This window comes from Nerophis ophidion, linkage group LG01, assembly GCF_033978795.1.
Source record: "Nerophis ophidion isolate RoL-2023_Sa linkage group LG01, RoL_Noph_v1.0, whole genome shotgun sequence".
NCBI lineage: Eukaryota > Metazoa > Chordata > Actinopteri > Syngnathiformes > Syngnathidae > Nerophis > Nerophis ophidion.
In genome coordinates, this window is record NC_084611.1 from 62,043,912 (window position 1) to 62,056,502 (window position 12,591).

Consider the following 12,591-nt stretch of genomic DNA (forward strand, 5'->3'; position numbering starts at 1 on the left):
GTATGTCTTGCAGTCACAATTATTTGCACGACAATACCGTGCGCATCACACTCATCAGTTGGCATGCTGATAATTTGTTGAATGTTTGTACAAAAATACGCACTATGGTACTACGTGTCAGAGTTGCCTGGCCAGACTTTGGGTCAATCCTACATGAGGGTCAGTAAAATTCTCGCGGTGAAATGGTAGGATCGGTAAGTATGTTGCTAGGGTGGGATAGCCATTCACGCAAGGCGAATCCTCTTTGCATCAAGTTCCTGCATCCAGTGGCCCCCTGATGAAGTGATTGGGATATCCCTGATCCTAACAATTCAGAAAAAATCTGTAAAACAATGGTATTTTTCTGTGGAACCGCCAGCATTGTCACTTCACTAAAGGTGGTTGATCGTAATAATTTGGAAAAGCTCTGAAGTATAAAGGTATTATTCTGCAGAACTGTTTGCATCGTCACTTTATTAAAGGTGGTTGATCTTAATAATTTTGTAAAAATCTGTAAAATTACGATGTTTCACCCCAAAATGTTTCATGAACATTTCTGTAAATATAATGTTTTTGATCATTAGTTGGTTTACAATGTTTGGCTGAAGAAATGTATCCTTGTAAGTTATACTGGAAAAAAATTTTTTTGTTAGGTTTGCAAAAACAAAAATAAATGTTTTACACAATTTGACAGTAATGTTCTTAAAATTGTGAAATAATGCAAAAAGAGCAATAAAAATGTATTCCAACATAATTCCTAATCCTAACGTCCAAATTGTCTAAAAATGCCTGTAATATTGAATCCATGTGAGTTTTACTAGATACAGTTGCTTTTCTATGGTTTTCAAATACAAAAATTAGGTTTTACTAAATACGACTGTATACTGTAACACTCAATATGACAGTTATTTAAACATAACTCCTACACCACACATGAAAAATGGCTAATAATGCCTGAAATAATGCATCTTTTGGAGTTTTACTCGAAACGATTGCTTTTTTAAATCTTTGCAATGCAAAAAATAGTTGTTTTACTCAATATGACAATAATGTCCTTAAAATCCTGAGATAATGCGAAAAAAGCAATAAAAATGTTTTCAAACACAACTTTTAAACAACACATACAAACGGCTATTAATGCCTAGAGATTTGTATATTTGTTAGTTGTAGCAAAAAATTATCTTTTGTAGGGTTCACTGTAAAAAAATCTGATTTTTATGGTTAGTTTACTCTAAATTTCTACTGTGATTTTTGAATTTTTTTAAATAGGTTATAATACTGTAGAATTGAAGACATTATCTGTAAATAAACAAACCACCTGTTATTTTAAGTAATATGCCATTAATGAAAAACTATGTTTATTCCTATTTTTTTACAGAAAAATACCAAATTTATTATACATATTATTTTCTGTTTTCTCAAATTACTTTCAATTTCATGTAAAATTACAGTAATTAACTTTAGTTAAATATGTAGCTTGTTATATAAAGGTATTTGTCCATACTAACAATCTAACAGTTTTATATGTAATTTTAAGGTCAATCAAATTTTTTTAATATTTATGTGTATTTTCACATTAAAGTCGAAAAATATATGCAGCCTCTTATTAAAGGTTTATGCCCAAACTAACAATTACATTTTTTTCACTGTAATATGACATGCATGAGAGACTGCAAGACATACTTAATATACAGTCAACAGCCTTACAGATCACACTGATGGTGGCCATACAAACAACTTTAACAATGTTACAAATATGCGCCACACTGTGGAGCCACATCAAACAAGAATGACAAACACATTTCAGGAGAACATCTTCACCGTAACACAACATTAACACAACAGAAACAATACCCAGAATTCCATGTGTTACAATATACACCCCCACCACCTAACCCCGCCCACCTCAACCAACGCACGGAGGGGGGCGGTGATGTTTTGGGGCGCAGAGTTGGGTGGGAGCAGGGGTGTAGCCCGGAAGAGTCAGCGCTGCATGGGCTTGTGGGTATTTGTTATGTTGTGTTTATGTTTTATTACAGTGAAGATGTTTTCCTGAAATGTGTTTATCATTCTTGTTCGATGTGGGTTCACAGTGTGGTGCATATTTGTAACAGTGTTAAAGTTGTTTCTACAGCCACCATCAGTGTGACCTGTGTGGCTGTTGACCAAGTATATCTTGCAGTCACAATCATATGCACAGCAGTACCGTGCACATCACATGCCTCATTTGGCACGCTGATGGTTTGGTGAATGAGTGTATTAAAAACCCCACCACGGTACTACATGTCATATTCCCCCGGCCTAACTTTGAGTCAATCCTATATGAGGGTCCGTGAAATTCACGCGGTGAAATGAAGGGATTGATAAATATGTAGCTAGGTTGGGATAGCGATTCATGCAAGGCGAATCCACTTTGCATCAAGTTCCTGCATCCAGTGGCCCCCTGATGAAGTGATTGGGATATTCCTGATCCTAACAATTCACAAAAAAATGGGTTTAACAATTGTATTTTTCTGTGGAACCGCCAGCATTGTCACTTCACTAAAGGTGGTTGATCGTAATAATTTGGAAAAACTCTGAAGAATAAAGGTATTTTTCTGCAGAACTGTTTGCATCGTCACTTTATTAAAGGTGGTTGATATGAATAATTTAATAAAAATCTGTAAAATTACAATATTTCTCCCCAAAACGTTTCATGAAAATTTCTGTAAATATAATGTTTTTGATCATTATTTGGTTTACAATGTTTTACTTTAATTTTATGGTTTTTGTTTGGCAGCCGTAGCTGCCAGTAAATGACCGTTTTTTTTACAGAATTTATTTTTACAGTGTTTGCAAAGATACAATTTTTTTTATTTTTATTCATTATAACAGTTTAACTGTCATACTAAATATGAAAGGTTCATAAACATAACTCCAAAACCAAACATGAAATCCGTCTAAAAAAGCCTGTAATATTGACTTTCTGTGAGTTTAACATGAATTATGTATTTTGGAAAGGTTCACAAATACAAAAATTTGGTTTTACTGGCCTCACATTGGTCACACTCAATAAGAGAGTTTTTGAACCATATCTCCAAAAATACACATTACAAAAAAATGCCTGAAGAAATGTATCATGGAAAAAAAAACATTCTGTAAAGTGTGCAAAAACAAAAAGAAATGTTTTACCCAATTTGACAGTAATGTACTTAAAATCCTGAGATAATGCAAAAAGAGCAATACAAATGTATTCTCTGGGTTTTAATTGTATAGTGCTTTTCTACCTTCAAGGTACTCAAAGCACTTTGACACTACTACATTTACCCATTCACACACAATTTCACACACTGATGGAGGGAGCTGCCATGCAAGGCGCTAACCAGCACCCATCAGGAACAAGGGTGAAGTGTCTTGCTCAGGACACAACGAACATGACGAGGTTGGTACTAGGTGGGGATGGAACCAGCGTCCCGCGGGTTGCGCACAGCCACTCTTCCACTGCGCCACGCCGTCCCTATTCCAACATAATTCCTAATCCAAACGTGGAAAATGTCTAAAAATGGCTGTGATATTAAATAAATGTGAGTTTTACTAGATACATTTGTTTTTCTATGGTTTGCAAATACAAAATTCAGGTTTTACTCAATATGGATGTATACTGTAACACTCAATATGACAGTTATTTAAACATAACTCCTACACCACACATGAAAAATGGTTTATAATGCCTGAAATAATGCATCTTTGGGAGTTAAACTCGGAACATATGCTTTTTTAAATCTTGAAAATGCAAACGGTAGTTTTTTACTCAATATGACTATAATGTTCTTAGAATCCTGAGATAATGCAAAAAAAAAGCAATTAAAATTTATTCAAACATAACTTCCAAACAACACATGCAAAATGGCTAATAAGCCTAGAGATATGTATTTTCGTTAGTTGTACAAGAAAAAATATCTTTTGTAAGGTTTGCAAAGACAAAAGTTAGTTGTTTTATTCAATATAACAGTATAACTGCCATACTAAATATAAAAAGTTAATAATCATAACTCCAAAACCAAACATGAAATTTCTCTAAAAAAGCCTGTAATATTGAATTTATGTGAGTTTTAGCAGAATCAGGTATTTTGGAAAGGTTCACAAATACAGAAATTAGGTTTTACTGGCCTCATATGGGTCACACTCAAAATTACAATTTTGAAACTTAACTCCAAAAGTAGAAATGCAAAATGTCTAATAATGCCTGAAGAAATGTATCTTTGAGAGTTTTCCTGGGAAAAAAAAACATTTGGTAAGGTTTGCAAAAACAAAAAGTATTTTTTTACCAAATTTGACAGTATTGTACTTAGAATCCTGAGATAATGCAAAAAAATAAAAATAAAATTGTATTCCAACATAATTCCTAATCCAAACGTGCAAAATGTCTAAAAATGCTTGTCATATTGAATACATGTAAGTTTTACTAGATACAGTTGTTTTTCTATGGTTTTCAAAAACAAATTTTAGGTTTTACTTAATATGACTGTATACTGTAACACTCAATATGATAGTTATTTAAACATAACTCCTACACCACACATGAAAAATGGCTTATACTGCCTGAAATAATGCATTTTTGGGAGTTTTACTAGGAACATATGCTTTTTTAAATTTTGCAAATGCAAAAAGTATTTTTTTTCTCAATATGACTATAATGTTCTTAGACTCCTGAGATAATGCGAAAAAAGCAATAAAAATGTATTCAAACATAACTTCTAAACAACACATGCAAAATGGCTAATAATGCATAGAGATATGTATTTTCGTTAGTTGTACTAGGAAAATTATCTTTTGTAAGGTTTGCAAAGACAAACAATAGTTTTTTTTACTCAATACATTAGTATAACTGTCATACAAAATATGAAAGGTTTATAATCATAACTCCAAAACCAACCATGCAATCTGTTTAAAAAAGCCTGTAATATTGAATTTATGTGAGTTTTACCAGAATCAGGTATTTTGGAAAGGTTCATAAATTCAAAAAATTAGGTGTTACTGGCCTCATATTGGTCACACTCAAAATGACAATTTTGAAAAATAACTCCAAAAGTAGAAATGCGAAATGTCTAATACTGCCTAAAGAAATGTATCTTTGAGAGTTTTCCTGAAAATCAAAAAGTTTTGTAAGGTTTGCAAAAACAAAAAGGAATTTTGTTTTACTAAATTTGACAGTAATGTACTTAGAATTCTGAGATAATGCAAAAAAGCAATAAAAATGTATTCCAACACAATTCCTAATCCAAACGTGCAAAATGCTTAAAAATGCCTTTGATATTGAATAAATGTGAGTTTTACTAGATATATTTTTTTTCTATGGTTGCAAATATAAAATTTAGGTTTGATTCAATATGACTGTATACTGTAACACTCAATATGACGGTTATTTAAACTTAACTCCTACACCACACATGAAAAATGGCTAATAATGCCTGAAAAATGCATCTTTGGGAGTTTTACTCGAAACATATGCTTTTTTAAATCTTGCAAATGCAAAAAGTAGTTTTTTACTCAATATGACTATAATGTTCTTAGAATCCTGAGATAATGCGAAAAAAGCAATAAAAATGTATTCAAACATAACTTCTAAACAACACATGCAAAATGGCTAATAATCCCTAGAGATATGTATTTTTGTTAGTTGTACTAGAAAAATGATTTGATGTGAGGTTCACAAAAACACAAGTTAGTTTTTTTATTCAATAGAACAGTATAACTGTCATACTAAATATGAAAGGTTTATAATCATAACTCCAAAACCAAACATGAAATTTGTCTAAAAAAGCATGTAATATTGAATTTATGTGAGTTTTACCGGAATCAGGCATTTTGGAAAGGTTCACAAATACAAAAATCAGGTTTTACTGGCCTCATATTGGTCAAATTCAAAATGTCAGTTTTTGAAACATAACTCCAAAAATACACATGCAACATGTCTAATAATGCTTGAAGGAATGCATCTTTGAGAGTTTTCCTGAAAAAAAAATATTTGGTAGGGTATGCAAAAACAAAAAGTATTTTTTTTACTCATTTTAAAAGTAATGTACTTCGAATCCTGAGATAATGCCAAAAAAGAAATAAAAATGTATTCCAACATGATTCCTAATCCAAACATACAAATTGTCTAAAAATGGCTGTAATATTGAATACTTGTGAGTTTTCCAAGATACAGTTGTTTTTCTATGGTTTGCAAATACAAAAATTAGGTTTTACTCAATATGACTGTATATTGTAACACTCAATATGACAGTTATTTAAACATAACTCCTACACCACACATGAAAAATGGCTAATAATGCCTGAAATAATGTATCTTTTGGAGTTTTATTCGAAACATATGCTTTTTTAAATCTTGCAAATGCAAAAAGTATTTTTTTACTCAATATGACTATAATAGTCTTACAATCCTGAGATAATGCGAAAAAAGCAATACAAATGTATTCAAACATAACTTCTAAACAACACATGCAAAATGGCTAATAATGCCTAGAGATATGTATTTTTGTTAGTTGTACTACAAAAATGATCTTTTGTGAGGTTCACAAAGACAAAAGTTAGTTTTTTATTCAATATAACAGTATAACTGTCATACTAAATATGAAAGGTTTATAATCATAACTCCAAAACTAAACATGAAATTTGTCTAAAAAAGCCTGTAATATTGAATTTATGTGAGTTTTACTGGAATCAGGTATTTTGGAAAGGTTCACAAATACAAACATCAGGTTTTACTGGCCTCATATTGGTCAAACTCAAAATGTCAGTTTTTTAAACATAACTCCAAAAATATACATGCAACATGTCTAATAATGCCTGAAGGAATGCATCTTTGAGAGTTTTCCTGAAAAAAAAACATTTGGTAGGGTTTGCAAAAACAAAAAGTAATGTTTTACTCAATTTGACAGTAATGTACTTAGAATCCTGAGATAATGCGAAAAAAGCAATAAAAATGTATTCCAACATAATTCCTAATCCAAACGTGCAAAATGTCTAAAAATGCCTGTGATATTGAATACATGTGAGTTTTCCTAGATACAGTTGTTTTTCTATGGTTTGCAAATACAAAAAATTAGGTTTTACTGAATATGACTGTATACTGTAACACTCAATTTGACAGTTATTTAAACATAACTCCTACACCACACATGAAAAATGGCTAATAATGCCTGAAATAATGCATCTTTTGGAGTTTTATTCGAAACATATGCTTTTTTAAATTTTGCAAATGCAAAAAGGAGTTTTTTACTGAATATGACTATAAAAGTCTTACAGTCCTGAGATAATAGGAAAAAAGCAATAAAAATGTTTTCCAACATGATTCCTAATCCAAACGTACAAATTGTCTAAAAATGCCTGTAATATTGAATACATGTGAGTTTTACTAGATACAGTTGTTTTTCTATGGTTTGCAAATACAAAAATTAGGTTTTACTCAATATGACTGTATATTGTAACACTCAATATGACAGTTATTTAAACATAACTCCTACACCACACATGAAAAATGGCTAATAATGCCTGAAATAATGCATCTTTTGGAGTTTTATTCGAAACATATGCTTTTTTAAATCTTGCAAATGCAAAAAGTATTTTTTTACTCAATATGACTATAATAGTCTTACAATCCTGAGATAATGCGAAAAAAGCAATACAAATGTATTCAAACATAACTTCTAAACAACACATGCAAAATGGCTAATAATGCCTAGAGATATGTATTTTTGTTAGTTGTACAACAAAAATGATTTTTTGTGAGGTTCACAAAGACAGAAGTTAGTTTTTTATTCAATATAACAGTTTAACTGTCATACTAAATATGAAAGATTTATAATCATAACTCCAAAACCAAACATGAAATGTGTCTAAAAAAACCTGTAATATTGAATTTATGTAAGTTTTACCAGAATCAGGTATTTTGGAAAGGTTCATTAATACAAAAATCAGGTTTTACTGGCCTCATATTGGTCAAACTCAAAATGTCAGTTTTTTAAACATAACTCCAAAAATATATATGCAAAATGTATAATAATGCCTGAAAAATAGCATCTTAGAGAGTTTTCCTGAAAAAAAAACATTTAGTAGGGTTTGCAAAAACAAAAAGTAATGTTTTACTCAATTTGACAGTAATGTACTTAGAATCCTGAGATAATGCGAAAAAAGCAATAAAAATGTATTCCAACATAATTCCTAATCCAAATGTGCAAAATGTCTAAAAATGCCTGTAATATTGAATACATGTGAGTTTTCCTAGATACAGTTGTTTTTTTATGGTTTGCAAATACAAAAGTTAGGTTTTACTGAATATGACTGTATACTGTAACACTCAATATGACAGTTATTTAAACATAACTCCTACACTACACATGAAAAATGGCTAATAATGCCTGAAATAATGCATCTTTTGGAGTTTTATTCGAAACATATGCTTATTTAAATCTTGCAAATGCAAAAAGGAGTTTTTTACTCAATATGACTATAAAAGTCTTACAGTCCTGAGATAATGCGAAAAAAGCAATAAAAATGTATTCAAACATAACTTCTAAACAACACATGCAAAATGGCTAATAATGCCCAGAGATATGTATTTTTGTTAGTTGTACTACAAAAATGATCTTTTGTGAGGTTCAAAAAGACACAAGTTAGTTTTTTATTCAATATAACAGTATAACTGTCATACTAAATATGAAAGGTTTATAATCATAACTCCAAAACCAAACGTGAAATGTGTCTAAAAAAGCCTGTAATATTGAATTTATGTGAGTTTTACCGGAATCAGGTATTTTGGAAAGGTTCACAAATACAAAAATCAGGTTTTACTGGCCTCATATTAGTCAAACTCAAAATGTCAGTTTTTTAAACATAACTCCAAAAATAAACATACAACATGTCTAATAATGCCTGAAAAATAGCATCTTAGAGAGTTTTCCTGAAAAAAAAACGTTTGGCAGGGTTTGCAAAAACAAAAAGTAATGTTTTACTCAATTTGACAGTAATGTACTTAGAATCCTGAGATAATGCGAAAAAAGCAATAAAAATGTATTCCAACATAATTCCTAATCCAAATGTGCAAAATGTCTAAAAATGCCTGTGATATTGAATACATGTGAGTTTCCCAAGATACAGTTGTTTTTCTATGGTTTGCAAATACAAAAATTAGGTTTTACTGAATATGACTGTATACTGTAACACACAATATGACAGTTATTTAAACATAACTCCTACACCACACATGAAAAATGGCTAATAATGCCTGAAATAATGCATCTTTTGGAGTTTTATTCGAAACATATGCTTTTTTAAATCTTGCAAATGCAAAAAGGAGTTTTTTACTCAATATGACTATAAAAGTCTTACAGTCCTGAGATAATGCGAAAAAAGCAATAAAAATGTATTCCAACATGATTCCTAATCCAAACGTACACATTGTCTAAAAATGCCTGTAATATTGAATACATGTGAGTTTTACTAGGTACAGTTGTTTTTCTATGGTTTGCAAATACAAAAATTAGGTTTTACTCAATATGACTGTATATTGTAACACTCAATATGACAGTTATTTAAACATAACTCCTACACCACACATGAAAAATGGCTAATAATGCCTGAAATAATGCATCTTTTGGAGTTTTATTCGAAACATATGCTTTTTTAAATTTTGCAAATGCAAAAAGGAGTTTTTTACTGAATATGACTATAAAAGTCTTACAGTCCTGAGATAATAGGAAAAAAGCAATAAAAATGTATTCCAACATGATTCCTAATCCAAACGTACAAATTGTCTAAAAATGCCTGTAATATTGAATACATGTGAGTTTTACTAGATACAGTTGTTTTTCTATGGTTTGCAAATACAAAAATTAGGTTTTACTCAATATGACTGTATATTGTAACACTCAATATGACAGTTATTTAAACATAACTCCTACACCACACATGAAAAATGGCTAATAATGCCTGAAATAATGCATCTTTTGGAGTTTTATTCGAAACATATGCTTTTTTAAATCTTGCAAATGCAAACAGTATTTTTTTACTCAATATGACTATAATAGTCTTACAATCCTGAGATAATGCGAAAAAAGCAATACAAATGTAATCAAACATAACTTCTAAACAACACATGCAAAATGGCTAATAATGCCTAGAGATATGTATTTTTGTTAGTTGTACTACAAAAATGATCTTTTGTGAGGTTCACAAAGACACAAGTTTGTTTTTTATTCAATATAACAGTTTAACTGTCATACTAAATATGAAAGATTTATAATCATAACTCCAAAACCAAACATGAAATGTGTCTAAAAAAGCCTGTAATATTGAATTTATGTAAGTTTTACCGGAATCAGGTATTTTGGAAAGGTTCATTAATAAAAAAATCAGGTTTTACTGGCCTCATATTGGTCAAACTCAAAATGTCAGTTTTTTAAATATAACTCCAAAAATATACATGCAAAATGTCTAATAATGCCTGAAAAATAGCATCTTAGAGAGCTTTCCTGAAAAAAAAACATTTGGTAGGGTTTGCAAAAACAAAAAGTAATGTTTTACTCAATTTGACAGTAATGTACTTAGAATCCTGAGATAATGCGAAAAAAGCAATAAAAATGTATTCCAACATAATTCCTAATCCAAATGTGCAAAATGTCTAAAAATGCCTGTGATATTGAATACATGTGAGTTTTCCAAGATACAGTTGTTTTTCTATGGTTTGCAAATACAAAAATTAGGTTTTACTGAATATGACTGTATACTGTAACACACAATATGACAGTTATTTAAACATAACTCCTACACCACACATGAAAAATGGCTAATAATGCCTGAAATAATGCATCTTTTGGAGTTTTATTCGAAACATATGCTTTTTTAAATCTTGCAAATGCAAAAAGGAGTTTTTTACTCAATATGACTATAAAAGTCTTACAGTCCTGAGATAATGTGAAAAAAGCAATAAAAATGTATTCCAACATGATTCCTAATCCAAACGTACAACTTGTCTAAAAATGCCTGTAATATTGAATACATGTGAGTTTTACTAGGTACAGTTGTTTTTCTATGGTTTGCAAATACAAAAATTAGGTTTTACTCAATATGACTGTATATTGTAACACTCAATATGACAGTTATTTAAACATAACTCCTACACCACACATGAACAATGGCTAATAATGCCTGAAATAATGCATCTTTTGGAGTTTTATTCGAAACATATGCTTTTTTAAATCTTGCAAATGCAAAAAGTATTTTTTTACTCAATATGACTATAATAGTCTTACAATCCTGAGATAATGCGAAAAAAGCAATACAAATGTATTCAAACATAACTTCTAAACAACACATGCAAAATGGCTAATAATGCCTAGAGATATGTATTTTTGTTAGTTGTACTACAAAAATGATCTTTTGTGAGGTTCACAAAGACACAAGTTAGTTTTTTATTCAATATAAAAGTATAACTGTCATACTAAATATGAAAGATTTATAATCATAACTCCAAAACCAAACATGAAATGTGTCTAAAAAAGCCTGTAATATTGAATTTATGTAAGTTTTACCGGAATCAGGTATTTTGGAAAGGTTCATTAATACAAAAATCAGGTTTTACTGGCCTCATATTGGTCAAACTCAAAATGTCAGTTTTTTAAACATAACTCCAAAAATATACATGCAAAATGTCTAATAATGCCTGAAAAATAACATCTTAGAGAGTTTTCCTGAAAAAAAAAACATTTGGTAGGGTTTGCAAAAACAAAAAGTAATGTTTTACTCAATTTGACAGTAATGTACTTAGAATCCTGAGATAATGCGAAAAAAGCAATAAAAATGTATTCCAACATAATTCCTAATCCAAATGTGCAAAATGTCTAAAAAAACCTGTGATATTGAATACATGTGAGTTTTCCAAGATACAGTTGTTTTTCTATGGTTTGCAAATACAAAAATTAGGTTTTACTGAATATGACTGTATACTGTAACACACAATATGACAGTTATTTAAACATAACTCCTACACCACACATGAAAAATGGCTAATAATGCCTGAAATAATGCATCTTTTGGAGTTTTATTCGAAACATATGCTTTTTTAAATCTTGCAAATGCAAAAAGGAGTTTTTTACTCAATATGACTATAAAAGTCTTACAGTCCTGAGATAATGCGAAAAAAGCAATAAAAATGTATTCCAACATGATTCCTAATCCAAACGTACAAATTGTCTAAAAATGCCTGTAATATTGAATACATGTGAGTTTTACTAGGTAAAGTTGTTTTTCTATGGTTTGCAAATATAAAATTTAGGTTTTACTCAATATGACTGTATATTGTAACACTCAATATGACAGTTATTTAAACATAACTCCTACACCACACATGAAAAATGGCTAATAATGCCTGAAATAATGCATCTTTTGGAGTTTTATTCGAAACATATGCTTTTTTAAATCTTGCAAATGCAAAAAGTATTTTTTTACTCAATATGACTATAATATTCTTACAATCCTGAGATAATGCGAAAAAAGCAATAAAAATGTATTCAAACATAACTTCTAAACAACACATGCAAAATGGCTAATAATGCCTAGAGATATGTATTT